Below are 23439 nucleotides of genomic sequence, written 5' to 3'. Positions count from 1 at the left end.
CTTTGTGCCATGTGAGCAAATGGACATGCCTGGTCTCCACTCCGAGCCCAGCTTCCATAATTAGAAACAAACTTTGTACTCAATAAGTTTTTACCTGTGTTAACTTTGCTGTAGCATTGGCTGACACATAAATGAGATTGCAGATTATGTAAATAAAGCATTTTAACTTACTAAAGTGTGGGGTCTATTCACTGAGAAAGGGGTAGAGACATGGGAGCAATGGAGGAGAATATTGTAACTGTCTGAAATGAGATATTTTAAAGTCTAATAACCTATATTCCCCACACTTCACAAACAGTGCATATACTTGTGTATTTAAACTCTGCTGGGGGCTGTTTTGTTAGAGTGAGTCAAGTTCCTCACTTTTTAAACTCATGCAGCCCACTGGTTCTTTTGTAGTGTCCCACACACAGGACTTCAGGATTAAATATACTTTCCCTATTTATTCCTAAAAACTATTTGTCTGTGTGGCAACCATCCTTTAACTGGAGGTGCTCTTTAGCATTTTGCTGTTAACCAGATTATATTTGCTGATCTTTATACAAAGTATTAGGAGCTCAGGATGTCTCCTTGATGCCTTCTAGGACACAACTGAGATAAGACTGGTACCAGGGTCAAGAAAATTCATAATGTGGATCTATTTCATGTTACGTTATGCCAAAATCTATAGTAATAAACCAAAGGAAAACTCATCTATTCACACATCTATTCACACATCTATCCATGACATCCTGTTTTCATAGAAACCAACCTGATGGGGAGTTACATGTCCTTGCAGCAGAAAAAAATTACAGGCCTCAGGAGTTGTAGCTCAGTGGTAGCTGGCATAGCACATGCTATCCATGAAGAATGTCCCAGGTTCAGTCTAACAGTATCTGGAGCATATCACATAGGCTACCCCAGTATGGACAGTGTTGAGCTAGATGCAACATGAAGGAGAATGGTAGGTATTGACACAAACAAAGTGAAAAGTCTGCATCAAAGCAAACAAAAAAATAGCAGAGATGAAGTTTTCCAGTATGTATTTTTATGCTGTTACCTATTCTGAAGGTACAGTCTTCTTACATTAACCTAAAACTGATGGCCCAAAATGACAGGCCATAAAAAAGTACATAGCTACAGGAACTGCTGATATTGTGAGGAGATTGTTTGCTATATCAGTGGCAAATCAGTGAGTGATGTGGTTCATCATTTTCCTCTAATACAGGGCTTAAGATGTTCTCACTTGCAAGATATGTGTATGGTGTCATGTTTTATGGAGTTTATCTAGCTGAAAAAGAGGAATGTGCCTACCTTAGATGGCAAAGCAATATGTAGAAAGGCAAGGTTTAAAACATTTGTATTTTAGAAGTCTGAGATACACACAGGTTAAATTCTCTGGTATTTGGTGCAAGCTCAAGCTTTATTATCATATCCTCCAGACACGGTTTTAAGACATTGAAGAGGAGATGAGTTCAAAGTTGAGATCACATTTGAAAGCATTTTGAATTCCACCAAACTTACTGCTCTTTTGACATCCTGGATGTCATCTTTTCCTGACCCACCTATTCCATCTGGCCTGGAAAAGGGGTAGAGCACCCAGATGCAAGTATGCTATATCTAGATGCTAGCAGGTGCATGGGCAGAACTTAAGCCAAGTTTTTAAGTCCATTGTCCATCAGTACCCTTTGAAATACTTGGAGCCTGTTCATCTGCTCTTAGGATGCAATGAACCAAACTGACAAAGGGATACATTTTATTCTGTCTTGTTTGCCTCCTCTTTTCTGCTTACCCTGGAGGATTTGTAATGACAATAGGATAGTGTGCAGGTCTCCTTTTCATTAACTTCCACCCATCTCCTGCCCACCATGTGTCTCTATACCTGCAACTCAGGAGTTACTTCAGACATCTGATGAAGCACACTGTAGTTCATGAAAGTTATACCACTGTAAATGTATTAGACTTTAAAGGTGCTGCATGAGTCTTTCTTGTATGTAGGGAATATAGGTTTTGAGGAGACATTTGAAGGAAGATAAATTATGTTTAGATCGTCCCTTAACTGTAAGCCTATTAACAGCGGCCTGTGTGATTAGATTTCAATGGTGAGAACACTCAGTATGTACAATTTGCACTCCAGCTGTGAAACATAAATATTATATATACATTTCATGTGGTGTTCTCTCGGCAAAATAATACAACAACTTTAGAAAGTGCTTCACTTACTAGCAAGTGGCCTACAACAGCGTCTAGCAGAACATAAGATCTGCTAGAAATTACCACTTATGTTGACTTGAAGTGGTTTGTGTCATTATGAAATGGCATTCAGAAATACAGCACATGCACATGGAGTGTGTGGGGGGGGGAGCATTTTGAAATGCCCTAGGCATGGCTTATGGGGAAAACTAAACTCAGGCCAAAGAGTTCACAGTAAGAGAAAGTGAAATGAACTACCAATGATGGTACAATTGGCTTGTATTGGGGGCGAGGGTGAGGGAGAAAAAAGTGATATTTGCTTTAGAAATGCTATGCGGCCTACTTGTGGGGCTATACATTCGTTTAAAAAGAAAACGCTTGCGTGACAATTCCACTGTAGGGGTTGCCCATTAATAAGCATTTGTTCTGATTTGTTTATGAGGCATTTTTATAACAACGAGCATTCATCCTGCGTACGTTCTGATTTGCTTGCTAGGTGACATCTTCCTATTATAGTCACTTGTTCATCCCACAACTTTCAACTTCCAAATCACGAAAGTCAGCTTCTTCTTTTTCAAGCGGGTGAGGTGTACTAGGAAAACCGAATGCTTCAATCCACTTCAGTTGTGCAAATTTCCCAGTATGCAATGGAATCTCTTGCACTACATATGAACCATATGCAGGCACATTCCCCCAGAGGAATTTGGTGAACTGGTGTCCCCCCCCCCCATTTCTCTGCCAGCAAATAGGGTGGAGAATTGCACACACTTGGCGTTCATTCTTATAGCTGTGTGAAACTTCTCATAGAAATAGAGAAGAATGGGGCTCTTCACATATAATTCATTTTTTAAACATTCCCTCCCCACATACTTGTTAAGGGTAAAAAACCCCAACCATATGAAACTTATTAAAAAAATTAAAGGAATAAAGACTTGCTTTAAAAGCATTTGATCTGGGGATCATTTGAAATCTCACTGTTTTCAGTGGTAATGCTTTAGGAGAAAAATGCTATACGAAATGCATCTCAAAGAGATTTTTTTTGGTCCATGAAAACCAGCCTGTTGTAACGAACTACATAAGAAGAGGATAATAAATGGGCCAGAACATGAAGTCTGAATGCATAATTGTCTACACTTCATCTCAAGAACACTGTGATGGATTCTTTAACTAGTTTTCTTCACAGTCACTTTGGGTATCAGTATTGCCATAAGAATCCTCGGGATACCTTGCGTCTCGTCTAAACATGAATGCAATCAAAGCAAAGCTGCTTCATTTAGGGAGGAAAAGATTGTTGTGAAAAATTGTCTAGCAGGCAGAAACAGCCTGCATTATTATGCCATTGGCTTTTAGAGTTATAGTTAAATAGTTCCAAATCATCTGTTTTTGCAAAAGTAGCAGCGTGTGTCCAGCTAAATATCCTTGTTACACAAGTGGCTACCCATGAAAACCCACAGATAACATTCCATTTCCTCCCTACTTCAAAGTCTGCAAGAACAGAATCCTGCAGCCTCTCAGTGCCATCCTCCCCCATCTCGCAAGTTTTGAAGAGTTACAGGAGAATCCCTTTGGAATCGATGAAACTTTAACACAGTAATATTTTCATCACACTAATATGTTTTTGATGTCATGAATGAATGGGCAGACTAAGCAATTCATGTATCTTCCAAACTACACTAGCAAAGAGGGGCTGTGTTTTGTTTTGTTTTTTGCTTTAGGATTCATTTATGTCTGCCCACACTCATGGAACAATTAGTGAACAATGTGTGAATCTTTTCAAACTATTCTCCTGACCATTCTGCATTTTTGCAGAATGCCATTGCCTGGCTTCTCTTGTATCACATTAAATGCAGGTATCCAGGTGGGTAAGTAAACATTATGCTATTTGTAGTCAGCTGTCATTCATATTTCGTAACTCAGGAAAGCCCCATCTGACCTATCCTTTTTTTTTTTAATGATATTTATTAAGGTTTCAAAGAAAAGAATTACATAAATTTAAAAAAGAAGAAAAAGAAAGACAAAAGTAAAAATAAAAGAAAAAATACAAAATACAAAAAAGATAAAAAACACTTAAAAAAAATACATCAGTCTTTCCATACCTTACATTCATTTCCTTGTTTCCCTGACCTCCTCACGCCTCCCTTTTTTGTATTCCAATTCAGTTAGTTAATTCAGCAATTTCTTTCCCTCTTTGTTTTTATCTTAGTCCTTTAACATAATATATTATAACTTTGGATTCTCACCTGTTAACAATCCATTTTTACATACACCTTTCTGACCGATACTTTTAAAGCAGTATCTTACCGCTATAAACAACCATATTTTCTCCCTAAGAATCATGGGAAATGTATGGATTGAGAGTTATTAGGAGACTCCCATATTCCTGTCATGGAGCTACAATTCCCACAGTTTCCTGAAAAAAAGAGGTTGATTGTTCAACCACCTGGACAACTGTAGATTGCATAAGTCTGGAACTCAGATCATCAAAGCATTCTCTTTTTGTTTGGTGTACATGTTCTTTCTTCTGAATTCCCTTACCCACTATGCCCAAGTTAAATTTACTAAGAGTTGTAATCTGGCATTAGTCATATTCAGAGTAGATCTATTGAAACTGAGGATCCTAAGCTAGTAATGTTAATTAGTTTCAATGAGTCTAAGTATGCTCAACACTGGATACAGCCCTAAGTCTCTAGAAATATCCTTGATGTCTCTGTGCCATTTTTTTCACCCTCATAGAGGAACACAGCTCTGCCTCTCCCAGTCCCCATGCTGATGGGGGAGGCTAAAGCATCTGCTGTAACACCACTTTCTTCCCTCCTGTGTTTACATCTAATGAAGCCAGACTTGACACAGTTCAAAGACTGGAGACAGCAGCTGCCAGACCCTCACTTTATGCTTTCTGAATGCGTTGTTCCTGTTTTTGTGTATTGTGAGCCACTTAGAGTGCGACTGGAAATGGGGTACATAGATTTAAAATCTAATCTAAGTCCAGACATCATTATTTGTTTTCTCCTCCTCTATTTTTGTCTCTTTGCTTGCTCTGTCTCTATGAATGTCATTGGTTGACATGTTCTGATGTCACAAGGTACCTGGGATAACACAGTGTGTAGTTCCCCACTTATTTCTTTCATAGTTGACTACTGAATTCATAGAATGCATAGAATGGCATGGGGGTCCATCCTAATTCTGTCCTAGCACATGTTCTTCTGGTTATGTGTGGAGGTTAAGTAGAAGGGCATTATAACGTTCCATTTTTGTAGAATTGTGTTTGACAACTTTTATGCTCTATTTCCATATGCCCTTAAATGTATTATCCATCTTCACATTTCAGGATATCGTGGAATAAAATGTTTCTTTTCAGGAATAGGAAACATGGCATAGCCTTGACATCATGTCACAAACCAGTTTATCTTTTACATTTATATCTGTAATTTACCTGCTTCTATATATAATTGGCCCCATCTAGCTTTTTTAATTAATCTGCCTAATGAGAAGCTCAACACGTTCTAAAGGTTGAATACCCTTTCACTAACTTATAAGGCTATTAATGGCAAAAATAATAATCTTTCAAAGGCTTTTACTAGAAGAGTTGTACGGGAAGATCCACACCATGCATTTGAAGCCCATTCTATGCACATTTAAAAGATGTGATACTGTTGCCCACCCCCAGACTGTCGTTTGCTCAGAGTGTTGAGAACTGTAGCTCTGCAAGGGGAAAACTGCAGTTCCCAGGATTCTTTAGGGAAAGTCATGTGTTTTTTACATGTGCTTTGGATGTGTGGATCTGCCTGTAGTCTTATGTAGCCTGATGAACACTCTACATCAGGGCTGGGAAATCATCTTCAGCCTGAGGGCCGCACTCCCTCCTGGAAAACCTTCTAGAGACCACATATCCATGCTGTTCTGTGCCACAGGCAAAATTGGATTGAGCAACACATTTAAATGGTGCCTTTGTACAGTAGGCTAGTTTCGACACATACTTTCACACACCGCTCTATTCTTTATCCATACATTATCAGAGTTCGACACATTCTAAACCAGGCAAAATCACCCAAGGAAGATGAAAAACAGGATAAGGGAGGGATGTGTTTGGAGAGGGATTGTGACCTGGGGAGAGACAATGGCCAGAAAGAGAGGCTACTTTTAACGCTCAGGCCTAATGTTCCCTGTTCTACATGAAAAGGTCTACATGGAACAAGTGTAGGAGAAATGAGAATGCGTTCCCATTGCCAAGGCAACCAGGGCACCCTAACACATTTGAATGAACATCCCACCAAAATGAATTCTATACAGGAGAAAAACATCAGATACATATTTGATAAGCAATCAAAGGCACATACTTCATTTTTCCGTGTATAACATGCCCCCATGTCTCTTTTTTGAGACTCCGAATTGAGAAAATGGGGGAGGGGAGAGATTGCCCGCAGGTGTTGAGCTTTTTTCGGGGGGGGGGATTGCCCAGACTTCTTGAGCTTTTTTGGGGGGGTGCCGAAAATCGTCGCTCACCTGCAGGACCGCCACAGCCAATCGCATGCACATTGACGAAGCCACCAATCGTCTGCCTGCTCGCCAAAAGCAAGCGCCAATCACCTGCCTAATTGCCATGGCAGCCAATAGCCAGCAGACCTTGCCACACCTACCAATCACCTGCAAAAACGCCACTGACAATCTCCTGCTACCGGCAGCCACCAAACACCCGTCCTACCTCTCCACTATCCGTGTGTAAGATGACCACCAATTTTAGTGTCATTTTTTAAATAAAATAACCTTGTCTTATACACAGAAAAATATGGTATGTCGTTGTTCTGCACTGCATGAAGTTCAGTGGGTTGCATATTGAGATGCATATCCCTGCATATCAGTTACCTTAGCAAGGCAACCCATTTTTCCTTCTTCCACAAGCATTTCAGATTGGGGAAATGATGGAGGTGGGAAGCTTCTTTTTAAAAAATAAAAGGAAAGGAAAGAAATACTCTTTGTCTTTTGCATGGAAGATGGCTTTCTCAAGTGATTTCATATCCCCCAAAAGGCAAGGTGAAAACAGAACTTCACAACACTTTTAACACAGCACTAATCTGTAAGAAATAATATGAAAAGTGAGGTGGGGTGGGTGAGACTTCAAATTTTCCACAGTGATAAATTGCAATATGCCATTCAATCCATTTCACTTCCAAGGTGCCTTTGTTTTCCTCTTACCAACACCAGATCTGGAAAAAGCACTTGTCAGAAATAAAGACGTAGTTGTGATTCATGGAGATTTTACAGAATTCTTTTTATGTTCCAAAGAATATCCACAAAAGAATATCCCCCCTCGATCCAACTTCTTTCAGACAGGAGACTCCTTGATTAGGATAATTAGTAAATACTAGACAACTTCTCTTAGTTTTATCCTGAGATATTAACTAAAATTAGCCTCAGAAATAAAAGAATGACTGCATTAAAAGGCTGAAGTAATTGCGTATTCTTCCATTTAACTTCTTATAATTCTTTCCTTCACACACGCACAAAGACTGCCGTAAGTTCTCCCTCCCTGCCACTCCAATTATTTTAGCACAATATTTTAATGAGGTTTGCTCTACTCCCAATTACAGACGTGTTGACTGTTGAATATTGTCAATCTAAGAGTGCAACAATAGTGCTTAACATTGGTATAGTGTTTTCAGGTGTTCCAAGTGTTTCACATCTGTTATCTAGGTGCGAGCCTTACAGTGACCCTGTCAGTATTATTACCCATCCTCCCCTAATAATAGAGACAAAGAGACGGAGTGATTGCTAAACCACTATAGGAGTTGCAGCTCCCTGGGGAGAATAAACCACTGAGCCTCTTGGGCTTGCCGATCAGAAGGTCGGCAGTTCAAATCCCCACGAGGGGGTGAGCTCCCGTTGCTCGGTCCCAGCTCCTGCCAACCTAGCAGTTCGAAAGCACGTCAAAGTGCAAGTAGATAAATAGGTACCACTCTGGTGGGAAGGTAAGTGGTGTTTCCATGTGCTGCTCTGGTTTCAGTGCTCTGTTGAACCAGAAGCGGCTTAGCCATGCTGGCCACATGACCCAGAAAAACTGTGGACAAACACTGGCTCCCTCGGCCTGTAAAGCGAGATGAGCCCCGCAACCCCAGAGTCGTCTGCGACTGGACTTAACTGTCAGGGGTCCTTTACCTTTTTAAAAAACTAATAGCAGGACCTTTAACAAACTATAGTTCCCAGGATTCTTAGGGGGAACCCATGTATCTTAAATATAATAGTGCTTTAAATGTATGGTTTGGATGTGGCTTGAGTCTGGGACAGAGTGGCTTGCCTAAGGCTACCCTAGCAAGCAGAAGACAGAAATGAAATTTCTACAGCCATTACATTGTGCATTTTCCCCCCATGTTGAAAGGGCTCTTCACTGTGTGGTGCCAGCTAATTAAAGGATGAATAAATTGCTAGGAAGGGACAGCATGTTTTGTGTGGGGAGGAATTATGCAAAACTTTTAACACCACCTTTTTAGCTCAGAACTAGAAAATAAAAAATGAACAAGTAACATTCTAAAGCTTGTTTGTTGTGTGTTAGTGTGTGTATGTGGTGAGGTGTGTAGAGTGGGGAGAAAAACCTTCCATTGACTTACTTAATTACTTCTTAAGTGGTGACAAAGATAGCAGAATGGAAAGAGAAATTTAAAATGATTTCCACCTCATTTTCCCAAGATTAACAATGTCATAGCCATGAATGAAAAACAATTCAGTGGTAGACAACCCCTGAAATGCTCCTGAATACTTAAAAAGACAGAAAATCAATGCAGCCCATAACTATTGGCACAGACATGTAATGAAGTGTAAAACTTTGGTGTAACAACAAATTAAAACAGCATTCATGTCCAGGCTAATGAAGAACATAAAATGATTTTTTCTTTGTGCATGAGGAGGGGGGAGGATATTATCCTCTCTCCTGTTTTTCTTTTCTGCATTAAGTAAAGAGGAAAAACACTAAATCAAAAATGTTAATGAGAAGTTAAGACTTATTATGATCCACAGAGCCTTAGCTCACCTGAGTATCGTCAGGTCAGTGCCACATTTTCAATGAATAACAAGCTTTTCAGGAAGAATTTAAGAATGAATATGAAGAATGCCACAGGCAGGTTAACTGGGTTTGCACCTTGAAGTATTTCTTCCAAATTGGTTATCCACCCATTTTTCTCGCCATTGATGCAGCACCAGGTTCTACGAGGAGGTGGAAAGCATCTTCAATACTGCCTGAGAGTAATGGGGGACAGTGCAAAGTGTTTCTGAAAATCAGGTTAAGACATTTTATAAAGACAGAACAGAATGAGTCATGTGTTTGTATGTAGTTTTACATTGTTGGAAAAAAATATTCTTATAAACTTAATATGCCATATTTTATTTGGTATATACATTTGGGGGAAATATTTTTGCCATTTATTACTGTCATTTTATGTTCACATTTAAATTGAACTTCTGACTGTGCAGGTATTATTTCTTCTGGCAATGGTACAGAGCTGTTTTCCTTGTTCTCCGCAGGTGCTTAGGATCTTTTTATAATCATTAGTCTGACTTGATGGAAGCTTTCCCACTATATTACTGAAACTAATGACCCCCAAACTGGGAAATTAGTGGCAATGTGTTTATCCTGCGTATATTGTCTGCCAGCTCAAAACTGACATGTGTTATGAGATACAGAGCAGGTAAAGCCACACATTTGATTTTGGATTTGATTTGATTATTTAATGTTTATACCACTAGATAAATTAAAAATATCTCTAAGCAGTATACAAAAACTTAAGCAACGACAGATAAACAAAATATTACAATGCAGTTTTTGCATTGACTGTTCCATTAATACAAAGCTACTGATATATTCACATGTAATTCATTTCCCTTCTGATGTCCACTTCCTCCAAGCACGCCAGCTTGCCCCCATGATTGAGGGAGGCCAGGGCCATGCGATGTGGGAAACACTAAATGGTGTTGTTCCTTTGGGGCAGCACTTTGGGGGTGAAACGGGGGTGTGGGTCAGCCTCCTTGTGCTAAAATTATAGTTTTAACAAAGATGGGGTTTTAACCTGGATGGATATTTTATTGGGCAGTGGGGTTGCTTTCCATTATTTTTTAATGTTATACGTTAATTTGGATTTTGTATCTGTTTTAATTATTTTTATTATGAGTTTGGTACTTTTTACATTGTACTTTATGTTGTGGTGTAGGGAAGTACAGTGGTGCCTCGGGTTACAGACGCTTCAGGTTACAGACTCCACTAACCCAGAAATAGTACCTCGGGTTAAAAACTTTGCCCCAGTATGAGAACAGAAATCACATGGTGGCAGCGGGAGGCCCCATTAGCTAAAGTGGTACCTCAGGTTAAGAACAGTTTCAGGTTAAGAACGGACCTCCAGAACGAATTAAGTTCTTAACCCGAGGTAACACTGTATACAAATTCTGATGATGATGGTGATGATGATAATGATGATGATGACGACGACAAAATTATTGGAGTGTGAGCCTATTTTTTTCTGGTAGCATCCAAAGGAGATTGATAGCTTTGCCTCTTAAAAGGTATCTATTTCCATGAGCTACTTAGTTTTATTTGGAAGTTGGCTCTATGTAAATCAAAGAAAGTTGCTCCCAAGTAAATGTTACTGTATCTGGTTCTTCTCTCCCCAACAAGATACTGAATTGCATCCTTTTCTCCTATTACAGTGGTACCTCAGGTCACAAACACCTTGGGTTACAAACCCTTCGGGTTACAGACTCCGCTAGCCCAGAAGTAGTACCTCGGGTTAATAACTTTGCCCCAGGATGAGAACATAAATCGTGCAGCGGGAGACCCCATTAGCTAAAGTGGTACCTCAGGTTAAGAATGGTTTCAGGTTAAGAACAGACCTCCAGAACGAATTAAGTTCATAACCAAAGGTACCACTGTACTATTATAATTCAGCAGACTTGGTAGAATGCTTATTCTTTAGAATTGCATTTTCTCATTATTCTCATTAAGCTTTTAAACAATACAAGGCTGACTGTTCTGCTCATGTGTGTGTTACAGGTAGTTCAACAGAGGCAAGCTGCTGACAAATTAACAATGGGTGCCAACCAGCTATATTAAAATCCATTGGAGCTTTGCACACCGACACTATCAAAGCTTATGTTTGGTAATACCAAGCTCACTTTTTAAAAAAAATATAACTGGCTGGAAACAGCGGAGGAAAAGATTAACTTGGGATCAGATTTTTATGATAACAACAGATTGCCTTGCTGTCTTGTAGGACTATAACCAGCATCCAAAGTATGCTGAAATCAATAAATGTCTCCCAATTTAATTCACTAAATTTGGATCACTAAACATTTCATACTAATTTCTTTCTGGGAGACAGCAACACTGCAGATAATTGGAACACTCCTCTCTACTCTCAATCAATGGCAAAAAAACTAATAGATTATTCTATGTCTAATTGCCCCATAACCATAAGCACAAACCTCATAAGCAGAAACTCTGACCAAAGAAAAGGCAGGGGAGACGACTTGATGAAAATGTGGGCAGTGAGAGAGAAGGGGAGAGAAAGTATGTTAAAAATATTTAGATCAACAGGAAGGTTTTTAAAAAATACTTCAGAAGAACGAGATCAGCTGAAGATACTGTTTAACTATTAGGTAACGTGAGAAAAGGAAGGATCATGAGATTGCATATGCTGAATAAAATCTCATCTCCCTCCATCCCAGTGCTTTCCCCCCCTCTCATTTTGACTTAGGAGAATTACCATTTTATAGTTCAAATCGGGAAAAATAAATACAGTAAATGGACCAAAGTTCAAAGATTCACAAAATGTTTAGGGGTCTGCGTACCCCCAGAAAAAAGCACTGCTTAGTCCTATAGGGTACCTGCATTGGAAAGAGTTGCTTCTCTTTGTGTTGCAATCAAGATAACTCAGACCCCAAATTTCAGTAACACTGGATTATTATTGTTTGACACTTGCATGAAGTAGCTTGATTCTTATAATTTGGTATCAACTCAAATTCATAAAGGAAACTTACAACCAAATTTCATACTTTAAAACTATCATTCAAAGTGCATCCTTGAAAATAAATATTCAAAATACGAATTTAAAAATATTCAACAGAATCACTCTGTGTACATATGTGGGCCAAAATTTCATAAAAAACAATTTCCATTTTTATAATATTTCCTCAAACACAGCCCATTTACCATGGCATAAAATGTTTATTTCAGTCAAGGCACAGTAGGATGGCCAGAATGAATAAGATTACATGCACATTTTATGCAAAATAATGGTGCTGAAAGCCCTCCATTTCAATTCTGTGTTTGAGATAAAAATCCCATTACTATGTACAGTGGAATTCATATATCTTGTCTGAACATTCTGGCCTTAAACAACAACAAAAGCAACTACGAAGTCCAAGCCCCAAACACTGACTTGTCATTTTGTCAAAATATCAAGGATGACCATACTGTTATTCAAAAAATGGATCCCATTTTTGTAATAAAGAATTCTACTCAACAATTAAAATACAACAACAATCATAGCTCCATTCAAAATCATTTAGGAATTATATCCAATGCCATCACTGTTTGATAGATGTCACTAGGACAATTCAACATCTTGACCTGACAGCATGTAATGATTCAGATCCCTCCATAAAATCAAATAAATCGCTTTTGTCAAGAGCACAAAACCTTTCTCTCAGTACACAAACCTGTGTTTTCTCTATTCTGTTTTAAATAAAGTAAATCATTTACATTGTTTATTTTTATTGCACCTACAATGAAAGGGGCATGCAAAGCCAGAGCAAATCTACTATAATTAATTCAAAGTTCCATACTATATTTGTATTCATAAATGTTCCATAAATGAAACATGTAAATAATACATTAGAGGGCAAGTAAAGGAACCAAAGCAAATAGAAAATGATTTTGTTCAAAACCTTTATGAACTATGTTATTGAAACTCCCTGTGAAATAATTGAAAACAGAGCAAAAAGAGCGATGATCTTACATCTGTAGATGCTGTTATAATTATAGCCATTGAAGTATAAAGTTATTTTAAATAGCTAATAGAACATCATAGTCAGCTAATTATAAAAAGAGGCAATTTTCTTCATTAAAAAGCCATAGCATTTCCACAATAGGCGGCAATTAAATAAAAATAAAAATATTGCCAAAGAGTCTCCAATGCAAGAATTTGCTATGCTAGTAAATAAATGGTAAGGATATAGCAGTTCCACTAAACACAAAATGGTGATAAATGTGCAGGGACAGTGCCAATGAATTGCATACAGATATGCTGCCATGCCTGGCACAAGGCCAGCAGAACTGGAGTTTTCTACTAAACTCCAACATCTGAGCATTCAAACAACACATACAGCTAGCTTATGGTACTGTAAGAATGGACAGTAAACCCTAGGAGCTGCTACCACCCCAAATGAGCATGCAACCATCTTCAGTGCAATCTGTCTTACAGTGTGTTTGTACTGTGCCACCATCAACTCTTGCCCTCTCCATCCTGGTATGCAGCAGTGACTGAGCTAGAGGGAGGTCAGGTGAGCAGCACAGACCCACCATGCTATCTGGTACTGAATGACTTGCCCAAGGCCATCTAAGTATAGCATGGATTAACTCCCTGGTTCCAGTACTAGATCTTGATTGAGGCAGTGGCATACCAACCCCTGCCGGCGCCCTATAAAACTATAAAACTACTAATTAATAGTGCTTGATCTTCTTTCTGGGTCTCTGATCTCTTTCACCCTAACCCACGTCTTCCACAAAATTTCTCACACTCACTGAAGCAAAATATGTCAGCCATATGAATGAAAAAATTGTGGAGGTCCCGGAATACTGCAGTGAACTGGTATTCATCTATGCTTGGTGAATTGTGATTACTGCTACTCCCACATAACCCTTTTCAGATGATCAAGAAAATATTCGATGCATGTTCCCTGCACAATCACTTAGAAGAGTGGAGACATCAGAAATAGAAAGAGATTTAAATTGGTTAGATAAGCTGATATGAATTATACATTTAGCTACCGTATGCTTTATTTCAGGTGTGTAAAATTAAATGTCTAAGGTTTAACTTCCTGAAAGGTTTTAATTAGAGCTGGTCAAATAATTCATGGAAGTTTAACCACCTAATAAGTTTTAGCCTTTGTTTTGTTTTTTTGCCAAGGGTTTTGTAGAAACCAATTCTGTTTTAATGATCATTTGAGCGTGCATACTATTAAATTGTTCTAGCATGAAAAAAACAACACAGTTCACTCAGTCACCAAAGTTTTACTGTTAAGCCAGAACAACATCTCAAAGAGGCCCTTATGATTAAAACGATAATAATACATTAACAAATAGTTAGATAATTCTTATTTAAGAGTTACTGGAAAGTAAGCTCTCTTGGCCCTATGAACCAAGCTATACACAGGAGAAAGTGAAAAGCAATCTGGCTGTATGCACCAGGGTTTGCTCACTAAGAACTAACTGGGCTTTTTCCATGCAGTTGGATTGATCCAAAGTCATTGTTATCGTCACTACATTTTGCAACATCGATAGGTGTTGGCATTCATACACATTCAACCAATTTCTTTCAGCATACAATATCCATGAAAATCTTGGAAGAGGGCAGATTGTGAATCCTTTTCCATATTCACTGAAACAATCATTAAAACAGATTCATATTGTCTTAACATCTGCTGCACAGACAATATTTAATAAAAGTGGGGGGGATTGTAGCTCTTTCTCTATACTTGTACTAAAGTCCTCTTTTTCTTTCTCTATATTTGTACCAAAAGTCTGAAGAACACTTCCTTTCAGAGCTTGTAAGCTGCCTTATCAACAGACGTCATTCCACTATCCTGTTGACTTACAATTCATCTACCAAGGGATTAATTTACTTGACATAAAGTTTAGCTCTAGAGGCTAAATATTGGAGCCTTGATCTACTGAGAGAAGAAACAGACAAACCGAGGTTGTGGTGAAGAAAGAAATCAATGAACAGTGCTCTAGAAAGATGCCATAATGAACCAGCTGGTTACAATGGCCTACAGCCTTAGCAGGCATCCTCAGTACTAACAGCATTAAATTCCACACAGAAGAAAATGAACTGAAGTCTATCTAACTGAATAGAATTCTTTGCAGGATTTCCATTTGGGCAGTGGGCGGGGGCTATGGTCAGAGAAAAACAAATTGGAAGTCACGATAAGCCATATATTGGATGCCTAGCCAGGATAAAATATCTCCCCCAAGCTGAATGGAATTATCCCAAAGAGGACTGGTGCTGGGTTGATACTGGGGTGCCTGCCTATAGTGGAACGAACAAACAAACTGTCTTCACTGAAATCGTTGTGAGCTAATTCACTTCCAGAAACATACTGCAGTAGGAAGTCATTTTACTTTGCCCAGAACTGTGAGCACACAGCTTCCGATTAAGGCCCGTAAAAGCAGAAACTGGGCTTGAAAATAAGTACATCTTCTGTAGTGTAAATCAGGCAGTTCCAGATGTTGAAACCTGCTGTCAATGCTTTCAGCTCCTCTTCCCATTATCATATACGAGCTGCATCTATGGCTTGCCCCTGCTGCACCCATATTGTCGTTTATGGTACTGTTATGTACAGGCATCACAATGGGCTCAAAATGTAAATATGGTAGGCAATTAGAAGCAGCCACAGCAGCTCAGAGTCTGGATCCAAGCACATGTGCTATCCCTCCCCTCCACACACACCAGGGAACAATTTCCAAGCATCAAAATAATATACTTTAAAACAGGAGTATTATATGTAAGTAATGTAAATGGGAACACATCATTTATGTTATTTATGTTATTCTGGAAAATTAGGGAATTTTGTCACATTAACTTGATAATGATTATGATTACATTTGTATTACATCTTTCCTCTGTTACATTTCTATCTCACTTTTCTTCCAAGGAGTTTCAGGTAATATGCATGGTTCTCTCCCTTTCTATTTTATCCTGTTATGTACATTAGGCTGACTGTTAGCTCAGAGTCACATAGTGAGCTTCATAGCTGAGTGGGGATTTGACCCCTGGTCTCCTAGGTCTTAGGTTCACCTCTTTAATGGTTATAGTACATTGGCTACCTTCAGGAAGATGCTTTCCAGACCCCACCTAATCCCTTGGCTAGTTTCCTCCGTATAACCAAGCAAAATTTCAACCCCAAGTAGTTTACAGATCTTCAGGCTGGAGATCTCAAAAATCCTCAAATGAAATTTTCATGTGGTGAGTCTGATGTGTGTAATATCTCCACATCTTGCCAATAAGCTCCCATTAAAAACATGGATGGATCTATACATGCATTCCTTAAGCCATCTGAAATAGTTAACCAAGTTTAAGGTCTTTTTTTAAAAGGGGGAGGGGGCAGCTGTGTAGCTGTGGAGATGCAGGGCATGCCAGCCAGCCAACAAGAAGATAGAGTATGTCCCTTGTTCAAAAAATCAGGCGGTGGGTTTCTCTTCAAGATGACATATCTGAAGCTAACACTTTTAGAATTGTAATCCCTTAGTTGACACTCTTATTCACTTCTGTGATTGGCAAGGCAACATCAACCTGTTTTATAACACTGTTTGTGTTATAAATGTCACCTCAATTAATGAACAGTTCATAAATTAAAGCAGAACACACATTGGTATTTATTAAAGTAAACATGACATACGCTTTGATGCACTATTTCTCACCTTTTATTTCAGGTATCACAGAGATGGCAACATCATTTAAATATATTGGCTCTGGAGAATTTATGGTCTTGTCTTTCACTGACTTCCAAAGACATAAAGCAAAACAACAACAAAAACAGTGCAGCTCCTTTGAGTTATGAGAACAACAAATTTTCAACATATCAAGAACTCTACGATGACAGGACAGAATAACTTGTCTCCTTATCTAGAATTTATTACTCACAGTTTCATCCCTATACACAATGGAAGCTCTGTGTCAGAACTATTCAGAGATGCTCCATAGCACTATGAAATCTGAAATGCTGCTTAAAGCATATTTCTGCTTATCTTTCAGCATCTAAACATATGAAATAATGTGCCCCCGAAGTCACTCAATGCCTCATAAATGCATTCTGTCTTTATCACCATTTTTTCAGGGCAAAGGAAACCAAAAAAGATGAAAGACGTTGTCCTGGGAAACATTAGTAGTGTCGGACCTTTATTTCCTTCGCTGTATACCTATTTAGAAAGTACTGTCAGAGACACTTGTTTATTAACTTTCCCTCGTTCATCTGACCTCTGGTTAGTTGGATCACTGCTGCTTACTGGAAGGTAAAGGGACAGGACAAGGCAGCAACAAGGTTGGTGTGGTGCAAATGCACTAGCAGAGTCAATCAGGTGCTTTTCCCAGTGTGTTTGCACCATGCCAACTTTGCCACTGCCTCTCCTCTCCCTCTCTACCTCCCAGTAAGTATCGATAAATGACCTGCTAGAGATCAGTGAGTGATGCCACCACACCACACCATCTTATACTGTCTGAACACTCTTCTGAAGAGCCACAAACAATAGAGTTGTTGCGTAATACTGGAAAGGAGGCTGCCAAAAGGGGGGTTATGATAGGGCAAATTAGAGTTGCAAGCTTGGACACACAAATCACAGTGAGGGAGACTACAGATTTGTACCAGGCATGTTCTAGAGGTTCGAAGCACTGTTAGATAATCTTAGGAATGACCCAAGAGTCCTGTGAAACTACATTTCCCATCATACTTCTCCAGAGCTTAATAAAGGCTACAGAAGAAGCCTTTCTCAGTATTGCCACAGCTTTCAAAAACATTTTAGTAGGAAAGGGTCAGGGAAAACTGCTGCATCAGAGGAAGCATCTGTTAAACCCAGAACTGAAGTAATGCTGAGCTGATCCCAAACTCCTGTTTGTGTATAAAGTGGTACCTCTGGATACGAACAGGATCCGTTCTGGAGCCCCATTCGCATCCAGACGCAACCGTAACTAGTGACAGCACGTTTGCGCATGTGCACGTCACTTTTTGTAGCTTCTGCGCATGCGCATGATGTCATTTTGAGCGTCTGCGCGAGCGGCGAAACCCGGAAGTAACGCGTTCCGTTACTTCTGGGTTGCTGCGGAGCACAACTTGAACGCGCTCAACATGAAGCATATTCAACCTGAGGTATGACTGTACTCAGCTCATCATTAGCTAGGAAGCTCCAAACTAAGTTTAGACTTCAGACTCTGCAGTTCTGCAGTTTAGACTTCAGACTCTGCATCACTAGCAAAAAAATAATAATAAATGGTGCTGTCTGTCTTGCATCACTTCCAATCTACCCAGCTCAAGCTACATGAATAACAAAAACTTCAGAGACTTCTGTGCCCACACAGAGTCTGTTGGAAATTTTCCAAAGCAGTTTTCAAATCAAATAATGTGTACAAAAATACATATACAAGGTAAAGTGTACATTAAAGTGCATATATTATTGAAAATGGGATGAAAAAGTGCATTGTATTAGGGGAATTTTCATGAAAAAAACATATGCCTTTGACAAACTTCTGTGTATCAGGAGAAATTCACACAAAGGTGCTGATGGATTTTCATGAGGATGTTAAAAAGATCTCAAACATGCAGAAATGTGGAGAATTGAACATTCAAAACATAGAAAACCAGGGGGAAACAAAGCAGGCAGATTTGCCCATCCCCAGTCAAACCCCAATCCTCTAAGAATAGATGAGACAAATTCAGGGAAGAGAGTTCTACCAACAGGTATTCACTATAATAGCTAATCAGGTACTTCTATATATATGGGTCATGCACTTCATAGAACCATAGAATTGTAGTGTTGGAAGGGAACCTGAGGATTATCTAGCCCAACCCCCTGCAATGCAGGAATCTGCAGCTGTCCCATACGAGGATCGAACCTGTGACCTTGGCATTAATAGCACCACACTCTAACCAACTGAGCTACCCACTTCAAAATACCAAATGATAGAGACAAAAGACAGGAGCAAGTCATGATTGTAGTACCATGTGTGAGAGCTTCCATGCTGATGGAAACACAATATTTTCTCCAGTGTTAATCAAAGCACATCACAGCCTTCTGAATGACAGCTAAGGGGAACAACACAAAAGGTATTAACCCCCCCCCCCAATTCTGTACATTGCTTAGAATATAATGTGTGGGAGGGATCAAGTATCTGATATCACTAACCATGTGTATGATATAGTGGTGGTCATGATGTATGTGTGTGTGTGTTGATACAAACGTATGTATTATTTTCAGATGGAAAGCTGTATTTCACATTGGGTGGTAGGACCAGTCTCCACCATCCCTGTTATATATAATTCCTGAAAATGCATTATTGTGTGTCCTGTTTGCTCATTACATTCAATATTCATATCTGAACGTGACTCACCTTGGCAACCTAGCCATAAGGCTGTGAAAAATGTAGATCTGAATCAGGGCCATTTCATTTCCAGCTTTCCCACGGCTGCAGAAGATTTAACAGCTGCATTGAAATAAACTCACAGAGTAAAATGCCGAAGGCTTTAAAACAGCCCAGGGGAAGGAATAGGTAAGGTATCCCATATATTTGGTTTTCCAATAAGAACACTATACAAACACTGTTGAAATGTGAATGCCATTATTTTAGGTGCCTAAAGATGGATTCAAGCTGTGCACCTCTAAACCTCACTATGCCTAATAACTGAATCCACCCTCATTCTGAAATAACAATATTTTGCCTGAAGCAATTCCCGTGTTTATAACTCTGTAGCTCAAGCAAAGTAGAATTTTGAAATGTTGTAGGGTCAAACTCTCTGAATGGTTCAGGATAGGTTGAAAACTGTCAGCAGTATAATTCTGCAAGGTCAATTTTTTTAATCTTCATCTCCTCACATTCTTTGCACCAAACAAAGATTCAGAGGAGTGGGAGCTGGTAGGCACTATCTAGCAATCAGGACATTCCTGAATTAAGTCCTTTTTGAATGAATTAAAATACTTTCATTTAAAAACAACAGCAACAATTGTGATATATAGTGGTACCTCGGTTTAAGAACAGTCCTGTTTACGAACGATTTGGTTTAAGAACTCCACAAAACTGGAAATAGTGTCCCAGTTTACGAACTTTACCTTGGTCTAAGAACAGAATCTGAATGTTGAAAGGGCACCGGTGGCAGAAGGGCTCATTAGGGAAAGCGTGCCTCGGTTTAAGAACGGTTTCGGTTTAAGAAGGGACTTCTGGAACGGATTAAGTTCGTAAACTGAGCCACCACTGTATAAACACATAATCATTTTTTAAAATCCAAATTGCCATGTTTTTGACCATGTGAAAGACAGTGAGATGTGTTCAGCCATGCCACTGTTATATAGAATAATAGAAATGGAGAATTAGATGGGGTCCTGAGCATCATCTAGTCCAATCACCTAAATGACATATGGCCATTCTATGAGGAAGAGTCAATCACCTTCCAATAGAATCCATTCCATTGCTGAACAGGTCTTACCACCAGAAATTTCTTCCTTATGTTTAGTCACCCACACCCACAAACTCACAATCAAATTTCCAAACAGCTCAGACAAACAACCAACCTTAATTCAAAAGACACAAGCTCACTCTTTTCAGTCTCTACCACCAAGCCCTCACAAACATCCCTGTTTGCAAGTCCTGGTCAAAATCTCCTGGTCATGAGCTCCCAGATTTACAGAAGCATACTGAAATGGATAATGTAGCATTTCATATAACATAAATAGTAGAATGATGTTCCAAGGGACTGAAATCAAAATACCAAATAATTCAGGAAAAACCCTACATATAATGAAACACATTGCATAAATGGTAAGGCACATTTGACAATGTGATTGATACAAATTAGCTGGAAATTGCCCCAACAAAAGAGTCACAGAAAAAGCAGCTTAGCAGAGTATGGAAAAATCAAAGTCGCCTTGATTGCTGACACAATGTAAACAAGATCCTCAAAACAGTTCAGGACTGACACAATTTTGTTGCCACCTCACCTCCTCTGCCACCCTTCTACACTTCTCTGCTTGCTTTTCCTTCTTCCTATAAGGTGTTTTGCATGGCTTGGTTGAAACCCAGCAACAAAGTGGTTTCTATCTGTGATAGTTTTTTTTCTTACCCACATTGACACTCATGTTCCTGATGTGGGCAAGCTAAGTGAACCATGCTGAGCAATGCTTTCTGCTACTGCCTCTAAGGTGGGCTTTGGAGAAATTCCTTGAAATACAAAAAGTTGGAGCGTTTCCTTGGCTGATCTGCCCCTCTGCGAATGTGGAGATACCTTGACTCTTGGGTCTACGTAGTTATTTGGGCAAGAGGGCTAGATCAGTCTCTCTTCTTATTTCCTAGCTTCCATAGCACTGGTGTGTGTGGGGGATTAAAAGGTGGAATATGCTGGGAAAGGCTGGATCCCAGGGAAATGTCTTCTTAGGTTCAGCTGACATCCCATTCTAGATATTTGTTGTGAAGGTAAATGCCTACCTTTGCTAGGGAGCTCATTAAGCCTAGTGAATGATTTGAGACCAGGGGCATCTTACTCCATAGTATTGTTAAAATTAAGCAAGTGTGACCTGATTTTGGTGTGGATGAGAAGTCATTGAGAACACCAATAAAGCTATGCTGAACTTTCCAAAGAAGCTTGGATTTCTACAGATTAAATAATAATGCTAATTAGGTAGGAACCTTTTGTTACACGGAGAGTAGGCTATTATTGTCTATTAGTCTAAAACATATTTTTTGTACTAATGAAATAGCGTTCATGAATGAAAATATGAAAGAACATTTGGGGGCTTTTGATCATTTTTCAAGGAGGTTAGAACACTTTCATTATTGCTGGGTACAAAAATGTCCTCTGACTGTTCCTTCTCCAAATATCCTTTGGGTGTTTCTTCCAAAAAGCTATATTCATTTCAAATTGCTTTTTCCCCCAGACCTTATCGCTTCCCCAACCCGTTTTGCAGCATAAAACAACTCATTATATCACTAAAAGGTAATGCAATGTACAAGGTCACCTCTTAGTTGTATGCATATTTATGTGGGTGAACCAGACAACAAGAAACCTGATTTATGACGGGAAACTCTGAATACCACCTTCATTAATGGAATTTATTTAAAAGTGAAGATGCTTTGTTTTATTGAGATTTCTCACCCACCCTATTCTCAAAGTCTTTACGTTTCAAAATATTTTGAAGATCCAGCTAAAGATCTTTCTTTTTTTTTTAAAGTAGGACCACTAATGGAACTCCTCACAATGAGTGCAAACAAAAACAAAAATTCTTGAAGCACTTTTGGTGATCATCAAGGAAAAATGAATGCCTCATTTGTGACGCATGTACAAGTAAACCTACAGATTAAAATTCAAATTCAAAATGTTACTCTTCAGTGATAATGGCATTTTGAATAGGATAATGGGGAGGAGGTAATATCTCACATTCCAATGTATTAATTTGGTTTGGACATAGAGAGCATTATAAGACAATGATTGACCCATGTTTGGGGTTGCACACTCCCTCCTTCTCCTATGGAATACCAGTGAGGAGGGGTCTGGAAGCAACCACTTCCATTTCTGTTTAACCACAGTTTGTCACATAATCTAAACCTGTGGTTTGTCTGAAACAAGACGATTTCAAACCATAAGGTTATGAAACTGGCTGGTCTCCACAAACCTTAGTTAAGTTTAAGTACCATTTTGACAGCATGTTTGATGGTGGTTGATCTAAAGGGAGAGCTGCCAATCTTCTTATTGTGACCACACAAGGTGATGATGGGGATGGGGAAGAGGGTGAGCCCAGGAAAGCCCATGACTCATTCTCATAATGTTAACAAAATTTAGCGTTATGAGCAAACACAGTTGTTTCAAACACATTCTTGCAGCATGCTTTGAAATTGCCTTACTTTTGTAGAGGAGCTTAAAGACTAAGAGGAAAACCAAGTCAATGCATCAACTGATGTGGTTACTCAGACAATATCAGATAGATGATAGAATCACTGCACTATTAACTCTTGCAGAAAATATTTCTACTTTGTATGACTCCCCCCCTGCGGCTATGCTCAATCCACTCTCTTTAAATTGCATTTCATTTTTTGATGAACAATGTCTGGCAGGGCCTAAAATGTGTGCTACTCAATCCTGTGGGGAAAATGATACACAAACTAAAATGAAATAGAATAACTCAAGTGAATACACACAGAGAGAAAACATCATATGTATGAAGCCCAGTTCCCCGTTCTCCATGACCTGGTCCAAGACTGACATCAGGAGTGAAGGGACCCTCAGCAAAAATGCTCTCCATTGGGCTCCCTC

The 23439-nt window shown here is 39.1% G+C and overlaps 1 protein-coding gene across 6 annotated transcripts in view; it reads right to left on the bottom strand.

Annotated features, from left to right (window-relative positions):
• MGAT4C (MGAT4 family member C) overlaps positions 1 to 23439 on the bottom strand; it is a 335593-nt gene that overhangs the window by 31905 nt on the left and 280249 nt on the right. The window contains exon 1 of one of the 6 annotated variants that reach the window (XM_080971499.1): positions 19533 to 19561. The exons of the other annotated variants lie outside the window; for them this stretch is intronic. The gene's annotated coding sequence lies outside the window, so the exon portion shown is untranslated. Of the gene's footprint in view, positions 1 to 19532; positions 19562 to 23439 lie in introns of those variants that run through there. 6 annotated transcript variants of the gene reach the window in all.

The sequence above is a fragment of the Podarcis pityusensis genome (assembly GCF_964106645.2).
Source record: "Podarcis pityusensis genome assembly, chromosome: 10".
NCBI classification, from domain to species: domain Eukaryota; kingdom Metazoa; phylum Chordata; class Lepidosauria; order Squamata; family Lacertidae; genus Podarcis; species Podarcis pityusensis.
This window is presented reverse-complemented; position numbering and strand designations above follow the sequence as displayed.